This window comes from Ptiloglossa arizonensis, chromosome 2, assembly GCF_051014685.1.
Source record: "Ptiloglossa arizonensis isolate GNS036 chromosome 2, iyPtiAriz1_principal, whole genome shotgun sequence".
Lineage (NCBI taxonomy): Eukaryota > Metazoa > Arthropoda > Insecta > Hymenoptera > Colletidae > Ptiloglossa > Ptiloglossa arizonensis.
Genome location: NC_135049.1, coordinates 27,221,228 through 27,236,176, shown reverse-complemented (window position 1 = coordinate 27,236,176; position 14,949 = coordinate 27,221,228). Strand labels below are relative to the sequence as shown.

At 35.8% G+C, this 14,949-nt stretch overlaps 1 protein-coding gene across 3 annotated transcripts in view; it reads right to left on the bottom strand.

Annotated features, from left to right (window-relative positions):
* The window catches only part of Clc-a (chloride channel protein 2), a 67,970-nt gene that overhangs the window by 46,145 nt on the left and 6,876 nt on the right, over positions 1–14,949 (bottom strand). The gene's annotated exons all lie outside the window — the stretch shown is intronic.

Below are 14,949 nucleotides of genomic sequence, written 5' to 3'. Positions count from 1 at the left end.
AAGTGTAAGAGCGATCGGTTTCGTTTTCGCGAAGGAATCAACGAAACGAGTATCTTATAGGAAAATCACGTGACTGTTGGAAAAGCGGGAAATGGCGGGAAAATTGATTCGCGGAACACGGACGTGGAATTTTTCGGTGTTGACGTTCACCGTCGATTCGTGTCCGCTTCGTCTTCCTTGATTTTTCTTCGACGTATTACTTTATTTACTTGTTGACACGTTCGAGCATGTTTTCCAGTATCGCGACCGTTTCTGGGTTAAAGGAAAGGATGACGTATCTCTATTTTTGCGCTGATAAAAGTGGCGGTATCTTCAACGATATTACATACTTCAGAAATCGTGTACGCGTGCACACTATTCACGAGCGTAAGCTCGAACGAATGCTAACGCGTATCAACGCTTACTCCGTCTAGTTAAATATTATCCCCGGGAGAAAATACTAGATTGTTCAATAAGTTTTATCGTTCGATGAAACTTATTGAACAGTATAGTACTAGGTTGCACGATAAGTTTTATCGAACTGTACTGCTCAATAAGATTTATCTTCGAACAGTACTGTTCAATGTAGTACTGCTCAATAAGTTTTATCGAACAGTACTGTTCAATATAGTACTGCTCAATAAGGTTTATCGAATAGTACTGTTCAATACAGTACTACTCAATAAGTTTTATCGAACAGTACTGTTCAATATAGTATTGCTCAATAAGTTTTATCGAACAGTACTATTCAATGTAGTACTGTTCAATAAGTTTTATCGAACAGTACTGTTTAATGTAGTACTGTTCAATGCAGTACTGTTCAATATAGTACTGTTCAATAAGTTTTATCGAACAGTACTGTTCAATGCAGTACTGTTCAATATAGTACTGTTCAATAAATTTTATCGAACAGTACTGTTCAATGCAGTACTGTTCAATATAGTACTGTTCAATGCAGTAATGTTCAATATAGTACTGTTCAATAAGTTTTATCGAACAGTACTGTTCAATGCAGTACTGTTCAATACAGTACTGTTCAATAAGTTTTATCGAACAGTACTGTTCAATGTAGTACTGTTCAATAAGTTTTATCGAACAGTCCTGTTCAAAGTTGTACTTTGTCGTTCGACCAAACTTATTGAACAACTTATTATTTCTCGAAACATTCTTCGCGTTGCGTTCTGTTTGAACGGTGTAAAATTCGTCGACTATTTGTCTTATCTCTTCGCTGCTCCGAAACTTCTGTCCGCCCACGCAAATCCCTATATACAAGCCGCGAAACGAAAGTTTGCGAACCAAAAACGATTCGTTGGTGCGTCAAACTCTGTTCAAATTAACGAGTCACGAAATTTTTATTATTTTTTTTATGAACCACCCGTTAAGAGCGAACTTTTACGTTGATTATACGTTCTACGAGTTTACATACGTTGATTACATGTTCTACGAGTTTACATACGTTAATTATACGTCTCTACAAGTTTATACACGTTAATTATACGTTTTACAAGTTTATATACGTTCTTGTGTACACGTTACCTGGTCACGTTCGCGATGTACAGATAAGCATTGAAGTTGATTTACAACTTTACGTAAGTTTAGGGCAAACTTCTAATTATTTTCCAATTAGACGATACAATATTTAACGAGCGTCTAATTTTTGTAGATTACTCGAGTATTTGAATAGCGAATATCTCGCCGAAGAACGAACAGGATAGTACATTTTCAGGATAATAAAGATACGATTTTATTTGCGTAATTTTGCAACGAGGACGAAAATTGTTCCCTTGAAATCTTTTCTACGATTCATCGAATATTTGAACGAGGTAACGAATCTTTTTCACGGATCATCGAATCTATGATTCGATGATAATACACGAGGATCGACATTCATAGTTATCATTTATCGTGCGCAATCGACGCCCAAAGCTTAACAATCTTTCGCTCTTATAAAACTCGATCGAGAAAATTGCTCTAGACGAAGTTATTTGTCTAGATCATCCTCTAATTACTCCGAGTAATAGTTATACCAATTAAGAGGATCTTGCGTTGAAAAAAGGTTCAATTCTTATCGATTAACCTTATCGATTCGTTCGATCGTTTAATCGGCAACGTATTACAGGAAGCCGGCTTATCAGCCGCTTGAACACAAATTATTCATTCTGTCCGTTAACCGTTTCGATCGTAACGATAATGCATTTCACGTGACGAATATTGCAACAACGTAAACATCCATGCAAACAACACGTGTTACGAGAAACGAGGAACAAATTTTCGTATACAATCGCTACATCCAACCTATAAATAAAATATAATAACGCACGATCGTGCACGATATGATTGGAAATATGAAAATAACAACCGTGATAATCGTTCGGTTCTTTACTTAGAAAAAAAATTGTTATTAATTCAAGAACTACTCGTATCGTTTGAATAAAATTATAACACGTTCCGGTTTCATCAATTATAGACGAGACTGTGTGTCACAGGGTCGTAATGTCAAGGAATAATGATGGGAGTAATACCGTGCCGGTGGTATTATCGATACCATACGATCAAGTATCATTAGCACCAAACCGTTTTGATACCTGTACGGGAGTATCGATACTTATCAATTACAACAGCACATGTGGAATTGGTATCGACATCCTCGACGTCGATTATAAGAAGTGTCTATCAATGGTAATACAGTTTAAACCGAGTAGATACTACTGGTATATATAAATATATAAAAATGGTCGACACCTTGAATAATAATACATTCGAAGGTTTCTAACTTGGATCCACGATATAAGAAAGAAGATCAACGTAACGAGAATCAATTGCTCAAATATATGAATTATCACTGTTGCGAATTTCTTACCGTTAGAAACGTTCAAAGATAATAAAAATATGTAAAAATTCTATAATAAAAGTTCGATAATAGATATATATTCGTTGATCAACTATCGACAGTATAATATCCAAATAGTGCATTTATGTGAATAGTTTCTTATTTGAGTAATACACTTACACACTTATCTGAATACTCGAAGGTCGTTTATAACATTTGAATACATATACAGTATTCGAATAGTCGATAGTATTTATGGTCGGTATAAGATAGAATTTCTATCGAATAAAAATACGTAATTTTTTATCCGTTACGTGTTGAATGAAAATTGAAATTTCAAGTACAGTGTGAGGTACACTTTACTCGTCTCCTATTCGAATAAAATTTTACTCGAGCTACTTCTATAATTACTCGTTTGGTGCCGCGGGCGAATATTCGGCGTTCCACCAAATTCTGAATAATTCAACGACACTCGGACGCATTCTTTTCGTCGACGTTTCCAGCCTGCTGTGATAAAAGACGAAGAAAACGAAGAAGAAAGATCTGAAACGATCGCGTGCCGTTAGAAAACGACGTCTCGGTGTTGAGTGACGCCTGCTGCGAGCAGCCGTTTCGTTTCGTTTCGTTTCGTTTCGTTTCGCTTCCTGAAAAACGAGCCGAGCGAGCAGGTGCCTTGCGAAAAATTAGACGAGTTTCTAGCGCGTTTCTGCACATTCCGTGAATTTTTAACTAAACTTTTATCGCGCAGTATTTAGTATCGTCACGTGAAATTTTTCATCGTAATTTTATTTCCAACGATAGAAAACAAAATCACGGATAAATTTTCCGGAGAATTTTTCACAGATTCAGAAATAAAGCTTTACGATATATTTCGTGAATTTTTAACTAATACGTGAAATTTGCCGTAATTTTATTTCTAACGATAGAAAACAAATTCATGGATAAATTTTCCGGAGAATTTTTCACAGATTCAAAAATAAAGCTTTAGGATATATTTCGTGAATTTTTAACTAATACGTGAAATTTGCCGTAATTTTATTTCTAACGATAGAAAACAAATTCACCGATATATTTTCCGGAGAATTTTTCACAGATTCAGAAACAAAGCTTTACGGTATATTTCGTGAATTTTTAACTAAACTTTTATCGTGCCATATTTGGTATGGTCACGTGAAATTTTTCATCGTAATTTTATTTCTAACGATAGAAAAACTCACGGATAAATTTTCCGGAGAATTTTTCACAGATTCAGAAATAAAGCTTTACGATATATTTCGTGAATTTTTAACTAAACTTTTATCGTGCCATATTTGGTATCGTTACGTGAAATTTTTCGTAATTTTATTTCTAACGATAGAAAACAAATTCACGGATAAATTTTCCGGAGAATTTTTCACAGATTCAAAAATAAAGCTTTAGGATATATTTCGTGAATTTTTAACTAATACGTGAAATTTGCCGTAATTTTATTTCTAACGATAGAAAACAAATTCACCGATATATTTTCCGGAGAATTTTTCACAGATTCAGAAACAAAGCTTTACGGTATATTTCGTGAATTTTTAACTAAACTTTTATCGTGCCATATTTGGTATGGTCACGTGAAATTTTTCATCGTAATTTTATTTCTAACGATAGAAAAACTCACGGATAAATTTTCCGGAGAATTTTTCACAGATTCAGAAATAAAGCTTTACGATATATTTCGTGAATTTTTAACTAAACTTTTATCGTGCCATATTTGGTATCGTTACGTGAAATTTTTCGTAATTTTATTTCTAACGATAGAAAACAAATTCACGGATAAATTTTCCGGAGAATTTTTCACAGATTCAGAAATAAAGCTTAGGATATATAATATTTCGTGAATTTTTAACTAAACTTTTATTACGCAGTATTTAATATCGTCATGTGAAATTTTTCATCGTAATTTTATTTCTAACGATAGAAAACAAATTCACGGATACATTTTCCGGAGAATTTTTCACAGATTGAAAAATAAAGCTTTACGATATATTTCGTGAATTTTTAACTAAACTTTTATTACGCAGTATTTGGTATCGTCACGTGAAATTTTTCGTAATTTTATTTCTAACGATAGAAAACAAACTCACGGATAATTTTTCCGGAGAATTTTTCACAGATTCAGAACTAAAGCTTTTCAATATATTCCATGAATTTTTAATCGATACGAGATCTTGGCGACCGTTCGTGAAACTTTAAATAGATCGAGAAAGAGATAACTGAATTTTCGAAATATTCGACTATTTTTAGTAACTATTTTTAAAGAAAAATTATACGAGCATCCGTGAATGTTTTCTTATAATTTCGCATTACAAGTTTATTTAACCGAAGACCGTCCAGAGCTTTATCGTGTTCGATTTACTTTGTAATATTTAGTTTCCTTTGGTCTCGGTATTTAATAAATTAAAGGGGAAATTAAGCAGAACGACGATAAATCGTCTGATTGGCGATAAGCAATATTTCGTGTGAGTTTAAACATATATTTGCAAAATAGGTAAAATTGGCGAGATAGAGGGGAAACACTTGGCAAATTCGCACGCGCTAGTTCATCGCGAGTCGGTATCACCTGCGCGTCGTTACAGTCGACTGTCAATATTTGCATTCCAGTTATATATGCGAGGTCATTATATATAAACATACGTGTATATATATGCACACACACACGGTTGTGTATACGTAACAACAACAAACTGTCCCCGCTTTTTTATCGCTTTTATAATCAGGTTAACAGCACTGGTCTAAAATTGTTAAAAAAGACACTGTTCGACGTTTCTCTACCTTCGTTCGAAATTAAAAGTTACAAACGGTCGAAAAATTTAAAAAATGTTGAAACTTTACGAACAAATGGTTCATCGGTTAAACGAAACCGTGCCATGGTATTTCACGGTACCCCTTGAAAGTATACAAAATTTTCTTCTTATATACAATTTCCAATTTTTCCATTTTGTATTTAAAGGGACCTGAATTTCCGTTTAAGATAAATATTAGTATTATCGTGCTTATGGTTGTTGGTAATTTTGGCAGTCCGAACGAATAATATTATGAGAGGGATATTTATGGAATTTTTGCTCTAGGTCGATTGGATTTTAAATTTACGTTTGTAGGATTATATTATCGATTATATGATCCGGTTGTTATTATCATCGATATCGTTCTTATTGTTTCGATTATTTTTCTTGCAATTCTTATGAAAGAAAATCGGTAACATCTAAACGAATCTATTTTTTTTGTATTAGAAAAACAATTTCAGACGAGATGGTAACTCGATAGCTAGGTCGATTGGATTTAAAATTTACGTTAGTAGGATTATATTATCGATTATATGATCCGGTTGTTATTATCATCGATATCGTTCTTATTGTTTCGATTATTTTTCTTGTTATTCTTATGAAAGAAAGTCGGTAACATCTAAACGAATCTATTTTTTTTGTATTGGAAAAACAATTTCAGTCGTGATGGTAGCTCGAAATATGAAAATCGAGCTTCGAGAGAGAGTCGATCGGAATTTAACCGATAATGGGCGCGCGAAGAAATGATTCGAGAATGATTTGTATCCGTCGGTGGATTCTGGCATAGAGCGATCTGTTGTTAGCAGTGGCCTAGATTTCCATTATCGTCGAAATACTCGGTCTCGTGATAGGAACCAACGATTTTCCATCAAGACTGTTATCGTCTTCGTTTTGACGCGTACATTCAAGGCCACGTTGATACAACCGCTAAACTAATCACGTCGATAATTGGACCTGTACACTTTTGTTCGTTTCTCGAACGGCCTTCCGAAAATTCATCGTCGTCAGTGGAACGCGTTAAAATCATTCTACGGCGTAGAATTTTATCGTACGATCGTTTTGGAGCAGAATTTTCAAACTTGAGTCAGAATTTAAGGAACAGATATCGTCGATCGTTTTACAAGTACACTATTAATTCTCCTATTTGTTCGCAGACGATTTCTTCTTTTCTTTGTACGAACAGTATAAATAGAAATAAAATACAATTGTGGTGTAATACCAGAATAGAAGTAAAATATAATTGTGGTGTAATACCTGAATAGAAGTAAAATATAATCGTGGTGTAATATCAATATAAAGTAAAATGTAACTCTGGTATAATATCGAAATAGAAGTAATAGTTTCGGTGTGATACTAGAACGAAAGGAAAAATAAGTGTGCGTACATTGGGCACAGTGACGAGATACAATTACGTGTTATCGTTAATCAAACATTGAAATTTAGGTGGATTCGCAGAGCCAAGGCAAGCATAAACGTGGTTTAACGTGTGTAAATACTTTGCAATGCAAATTACCGTGTACATTTGCGGTGAATATAATACGAAAATAATCTTTAAACATTTTCAAAGTGTCAAATATTTTCACGAATCGTTAGTTTGTCGTTTAATGGCCACGAAAGTATAAATAAATATTTTTCCTAACCTTCGAAAGAAGAGATAAATTTCAACTACCTTAAAACAGGAAAAGAAGCGTTTCCTTGTGAATTTTTTACTCAAACACTATTGGCGACACCTTCTTCAAATTTTGCGTCCCTGTTCGAAAATATTTTCTTAAATTATTAAAACGACGAGGCTTTGAAAAAGAGTAGCGCTATTTTACAGAAAAAATTAAACGATTTTCCTTTTTTTTTTCTTTTTTTAATAATACAGCAATCATTGATACGAATGCTTGTTGCGGTTTTTCGATCGTTAAGATACACTTACATTGTACGTGTGCCAAATTGCACGATGATCGATACATTTCGTGTTATGGTCTTCGGGGATTCCGGCTAGGGAAATGTAATTTCGAGAAAAAGTCGAGTTAAAGTCGAAAACCGCGAACTGCGACGGTTCCATTCGCGCGAACAACTGTGTGTATTATAATAAAATTCGCTACTGAAATTCAGCGATTAGTTTAATCGCATCGTGACCTTTGCTGAATGAGAATAAGTATACAGACGTAGTCAGAAGAACAAACTGAGTCACCATTGTGTCGAACCGTTAAGCACACGCTTTGTCTTTGTTCGCGCGATTAATTTCCGACATAACTTCACCGATTTTTTTTTTTAATGTCCAATCTAACAATTTAAGAACGTTTCTTTAACGTCTAAAACTTTCGAACATGTGCAAATAATTTCCGATCAAATTTCACCGATGTTCTTCAATGTCCAATCTAATAATTTAGAAACGGTTCTTTTAACGTCTAAAACTTTTAAAAATATGTTAATAAAAAGAAACTAATCATTCCAAATAAATACCGTGAAACTAATCAGCCTAATGTACAAAATTCTTGATAATGTCAATGAAAGAACTAATCGATCGCGAGCAACTAAGACTTTACTCTTTGAACGACGAGAATTTTAAACATTCCGCGCTTAGTGTTGCAACTCGACAAATTATTTGTACCGTGCGTCATGATATTGATTCAAACGGACTTCCTCTTTTATAATCGATTTCCATCGTCAGTTGCATAAATTTCTCTTAATTCTGTGTCGTTAATGTCGAAACACGTTCAATTCGAATCGTCTGAGTTTTTTTCGTTATAAACATGTTCGGATTCCCGCTCGTTGTTCGAGCGACGAATAAAAAAGGAAAACAGTCGATACGAACAACCCAGTTTGTTTGTAACCATTATAGTAAAACGCTTTGCATTTTTGACCGGATGCCAAACGTTCGATTACTCGGCTCGATTGTTTCGTTTCAACCGAATTGCTTGGCTTGTATCTTCACTTTCGCGAATAAAGTTCACTTACAAATCCACGCTAACGGGAAACAATTTCGAGTCGAGTGTAAATTAACCGAGTGCGAGTGAACAAACATTTATTAACGCGGTAATCTATATCGTCTTTACGTATTCAAATTCGTTAATCTCTCATTCGACTTTTTCGAACCATTTGAATACAAATTAACCACGTGTGAGCGAGTAAACATTACCATCGCGTCGATTTAAATCGTCTCTACTTATCCATGTTTGTTAATCTCTCATTCAATTTTTTCGAACCATCTGAATACAAATTAACCACGTGTGAGCGAGTAAACATTACCATCGCGTCGATTTAAATCGTCTCTACTTATCCATGTTTGTTAATCTCTCATTCAATTTTTTCGAACCATCTGAATACAAATTTACCACGTGTGAGTGAGTAAACATTACCAACGAGTCGATTTAAATCTTCTCTACGTATCCACATCTGTTGATCTCTCATACAATTTTTTCGAACCATTTGAATACAAATTAACCACGTGTGAGCGAGTAAACATTACCAAGTTGATTTAAATCGTCTCTACTCATCCACGTTTGTTAATCTCTCATTCAATTTTTTCGAACCATCTGAATACAAATTTACCACGTGTGAGTGAGTAAACATTACCATCGCGTTGATTTAAATCTTCTCAACGTATCCACATCTGTTGATCTCTTATTCAATTTTTTCGAACCATCTGGATACAAATTTACCACGTGTGAGTGAGTAAACATTACCAACGAGTCGATTTAAATCTTCTCTACGTATCCACATCTGTTGATCTCTCATACAATTTTTTCGAACCATTTGAATACAAATTAACCACGTGTGAGCGAGTAAACATTACCATCGCGTCGATTTAAATCGTCTCTACTTATCCATGTTTGTTAATCTCTCATTCAATTTTTTCGAACCATCTGAATACAAATTTACCACGTGTGAGTGAGTAAACATTACCATCGCGTTGATTTAAATCTTCTCAAAGTATCCACATCTGTTAATCTCTCATTCGACTTTTTCGAATCACCTGAATACAAATTTACCACGTGTAAGTGAGTAAACATTACCAACGCCTTAATACAAATCGTCTCTATTTATCCACGTTTGTTAATCCCTTATTGAAATTCTTCTCCGTAATTTACCCCGATATCGTTCACTTCGATGCACACCCAATGTACAACTATCGAGAATGCGATTCCAGGTATCTCGTTAACGGGCGAAGAAAATTTATTCCCGCCAAGCGACGTCGCGCGTTGTTCCGATTAGTTGTCGCGACAATTGTAACTGTTTGTCCGTCAATGAGCTATTTCGTCCGCGCCGGTTGTTTCGGATTCTTTTACGATCGGTTATTGCGTCGTATTTCCGTAGATCGAATAAATATTCGGCCCCGGTTAACAAAGGAACGAACGAGCGGTGAACGGAGCGGATCAATTCTCGCAGCCGAGCGGAACGAACGAAATTAACGAATTACGATAGAGAGATAATAAAATTTATGGTATTTGCTACGGTCGTAGCGGTCACGGGACCTTGTCTCGCGAATACCGAACGATACTTATTTCTCGAACGACGTACGAATTGATTTACAACGGAGCGAGCGGCGCGAATAAACGAATCAACGAATCAAAACGGGGGGGGGGCCCCGATGGGGCCACCCAAACGCAATTAATACGCGGCATCTCGCCTCGAAATCGAATTAGAAATCGACTAATCGACGCGATAACTCGTTTAGACTGCGCCATAATCGGCCTCGTGAATTCCGCTTGCATATTTATACGCATTATGCAATTGCAACGCGTCGAAGGCAATCGATGCTTCCTAGAGTCCGCCTCGACGTAGTCTCGCTGCGCTACGGAAACGAACAGTGAAAAGAAATTTCTTTCGCGGTGATTTTCTCGGAAGGTGGAGATTTCACGTGAATCGTACGCATCGTAACGATACCGAGTTTCATACCTGACAAACCTCGTATCTCTTTGTCGATAACCGTTCATTTAAATACGAGTACAAAAATGACTAAATATTCCACGGAAATGTATTTCCTTCGTTTCTTATTCTTCGATTCGTCGACCATCTATACGGATACCTTTTATTTGCTCTTCGAAGAATAAATATTTTAGAATTTTATATTGGACAATAAACGTTTCATGGAAATAATCAAGCTCTCCGACAATGTATCATATTGTACAGGATACGATAACGATTGTTCTGCTCGTTTCGTATAAACGATACGAAACGTTGAGAAACGAATCGTGGGGAAGTCTTGAATAGAGAACTCGTTAGAAATAACAACCGAATAACTTTTTCAATGCTCGAGAACTCTTTCATCGTCTACGAAGAAAGTATAGGTTACAATTGCACCAGTACTTTTATTTCTGTCTATCGTAAATTTCGTTCGAGCTACAACTTTTTATCTCGCATCGAAACTTCATAATGGGAGATTCTTCTTTGGACGATTCGCGTATAAATTCAGTAATTGTTTCGATCTCTGTAAAAGTCTCAATTCCGATAACGAACCAAGTTTCCTTTCGGAGCTCTTCAAATATTTTCCTCTTCTACATCTTTCTACAGTAAACGCTCGATATCGCGGTTAAGTCGAATCTTAATTCGGCTCCCTTATCAGCCAAGAATCTCGAGCGAGGCAGACGTTGCAGTCTGCAAACATTTTTCGAACGCGCGAGATTACAGCGCGGAAATTGTATAATCTGGAGCGAGTCGGTTCGTCGGTTCAACATCGTTTCGTTTACATCCATGTATGACAAATTCTTCCATTAAACGAGCGTAGTTTGTTTATCAACGGACAGTTCCTTTCTCAACACCGTCTGAATTTGTATTGAATATATCAACGAGTCATTAAAATCGAGTGTAAAAGTTTACCGCGAATTTCGAACCTTTTCCTCAAACGTATACCATTGATGATAGATTAGTTCGTTTAACTTGTAAAAATTTACCATAAATTTCGGTTCGTCGGTCCAACATCGTTTTATTCACATCCATGTATGACAAATTCTTCCATATTGATAATTCTTCCATTAAACAAGCACAGTTTGTTTATCAACGAATAGTTTCTTTCTCAATACCATGTGAATTTGTATTGAATATATCAACGAGTCATTAAAATCGAATGTAAAAGTTTACCGCGAATTTCGAACCTTTTCCTCAAACGTGATAGATTCGTTCGTTTAACTTTTATGCGATAAGAATAAATAGTTCTAATTTGTCGATGTCAGTGCCTATTGAAAATTACCTCGAGTCTTTTTAAAATGAAACTCTTTCTTTTTTGCTATGCATCGATCGACACATCGTTGAATAAGTATTAGAATATTTAGATTGAAAATTGATTTAGTCAGAAATTATGATTATTGTTCTAGACACTGTTGCACGCGAATCGAAGTATTTACATATAGATAGTAACAACGAGGCTCGCTATTACGTCAGGTGTATTCGATCGCGTTACGTTACCTAATGAACTTCGATGCTCTTGGGCAGAGAGAAAAAAAAGAAAAGAAAAATAGAAGAAGAAGAGGAGGAATAAGGTGCATTGTTCCCTTTACAAAAGCCTCTAAGATCCAAGAACACGCGCGACAGATTGAAAGGGAAGAACGTCGCGCGTTAAGTAAAACGCTGACACGTGTTCTCGGGCGTTAATAGACGTTAATGAAGTGATATCATCGACGAACGATCGTCGTTTACCTTCGATTTTCAAAGAAACGGGAAATCACGAGGCTCGAAACGAACGATCGAAGTCACGGTGACTCATTTTTGCAGAAATCTAGATATTAACATATAAATTGCATCGCATCGCGTTCGCGATCGGTGCAACGATAGTGACTTTCTCTATATAACTTTACTTTTTTTTTCTTCTTTTACATAAACACGTTCATGTCGAGGATAATTGCTTCGAGAGGCAATCCTATACGATTTTGAGAAATCGAAGTACTTTTTGTATTTTCTTTTCTTCAAATTTAATATTTTAAAAGATCACTGATATTCCGTTCAGCGAAAATTGTGTAGAAATATTGTACGAAGAATGTACGCCTACATTTTAAATTATCCACATGTAATTTACGATTTAGGAAAACTTTGTTCGCTAAGCAGTCTGTATTGTTTATACAAAAAACCTCTATTCATTGTAGTGTAATTAATCGAATCGTAATTTTGATTTCTCAAAAAGTACATTTGTGTGGATACAACGATACAGTTGTCGATCAAAAATTTTAATCGAGAATCGAGATTCACTCGTGTGCGTTCAATTATTCGAATACATATTTCGGAATTTTATCATTACTCGAGTAACGCAACGAGCAAATTGTTCGCGTTCGCGTTAACGTACAATTTAAATTTGTACTTCATTCATCGGGTTTTCCAAGAAACAGAACGATCAAAGTGTGTTCGTATTAATAGAATAAAATGTAACGAGAGTGAAGTTCCTGGTTCATTCATAATAATTTTCAAGGAACACGCGTAACGAGATATTTGCACAATCGAAGTATCGCGAGGATCAAGAGTGTGAAATTTATTGGTGAAATCGATCAAAAAGCGGAAAGAAATTAAGCGGTTACACGATAAAGCGAAGCATCGAGCGCGTAATTCGCGCGTGGAATTATTCAAGGGGTAGAAACAGCGATATATTTATAGAAACGAAACATCAGTTTGTAGTTTATTTCGAGAATTTTGCAACAACGACCGAAAAAGCAAAATGTTCGTGGAATCGTTGCGAACGAAGCAGCGTCGAAATCTAAATCCGTAATAAACTCGCGAAAAATACAATGAACGTAACAGTGGACAATGTAACGAGTCGTGAATGGGCTGGAGTACAGGGTGCGTAAAATACGCGTTAGAATGAAACGCTAAACGCGGTAAAATGTTCCAGTGAAACTATTTACGCGTAGTATGTAAACTACTACGTCTTTTCATCGTCGAAGGACGTACTCGCATTCCATTGGCGTTTAAGACGAAGAACAGGAATACATCTTTGGCGAGAGTACGAATAATCATTAATTATTATTATCTAACAATAGAAAGCGTGACGAGAAATACCTGATTATCGTTATAAATTGTGAAAAAAGTTTACCGCTACGCACGTTCTGAAGACAATTAATCTACGTATTATACGAACCACGTTGCGATCGATGTATATAGTAATCAAAGTTTCGATCGAAAATGATAATTAGTAAATGGTTCTCGTTACGTTTTCTATCGACAGATAATTACGATTATTAATTATTTATAGTTTTCCTAAACGCTTTTGGGTTTAATCGAAATTTTTGAAATAATAAGGAGACGTTCTCGACCAACGTTGTTTCGACCAAGTTACTGATCGTTTTAAAATTGTAAATTATTGCGCAGAATGATCGCTGGAAAATGTACTAAATCGTTACGTGTACTTAGGAAGAAAACATTTGTGGAAAGATTGAGTATTCAGAGTTCTGGACGTTCGAAAGTACTATACCGAAACAACCCGTCGGGAAGGATTAATTCTCGAGTATCTTGCGCGAACGAAAGAAAAGAAGAAGAAAACGGGGTTCCGCGAGCCTATATCCTCCAACGGAGGATGCAATTTACCGGTTTTGTTTCTCCTGTGCGTCTGCCAATAACTGTTACGACAGGAGACGGTTTTTGTCTAGCCATACGGAGTGCCTATCGTAGAACAGAATTATGCAGTTCATCCATTTATTTACATTGGAAAAAAGGACCATGTCCTGGGAACACTCGCGTCGTTCATTTTACAGAGCGAACGATTATCGTCCAATTAAAAGCTGAAGTTCCACTAGAGACGATCGAAAGATTGTAACTTAATAGATGATTATCCAATGAGGCAATTTTCTCGAATCTTTTCTTTTCTCTCGACGACACATCGAGGTTTTTTGCACGCATAGCCTTCGTACGCGTACAATTCACGCTTATTATTTCACTTTGTAAATTTTATTTCAACTTTTGCACAGATACGAACAGATAATTCCCCGTCGCGACATTTTTCGCGACTCGTTCCTTTTTATGAATTTCTCAATCGTACTTGTATGGAAATTATCGATACCGTGGACTTTATTATTTCTTTTCTTTTCGTAACCGTTGTCGTGTGTTCGAAGCGAGTTACCCGTAAGTAAGGGGGAACATTGTTTCTTTGCGGAAAGGAATGATCTCAACTAGCTGAGAGACAAAACAGTGAGGCAACGAAGAAAAATGGCACCCTGCCGTGGAATTTTGGGCGCGAGCGTTTCGAAAGTGACGAATCCACTCGAGGTCGCATTGTTTTCGCGTGTCAATATATATGTATATATATATGTGTGTATATAACAAACGTCTGAAAATTCACGACGAGTTGGCAGACACGACGATAATTTCGCTGTTGCAAAATTGCAGCTTGCACCCGAGGGTGAAACAGAAGAGCGC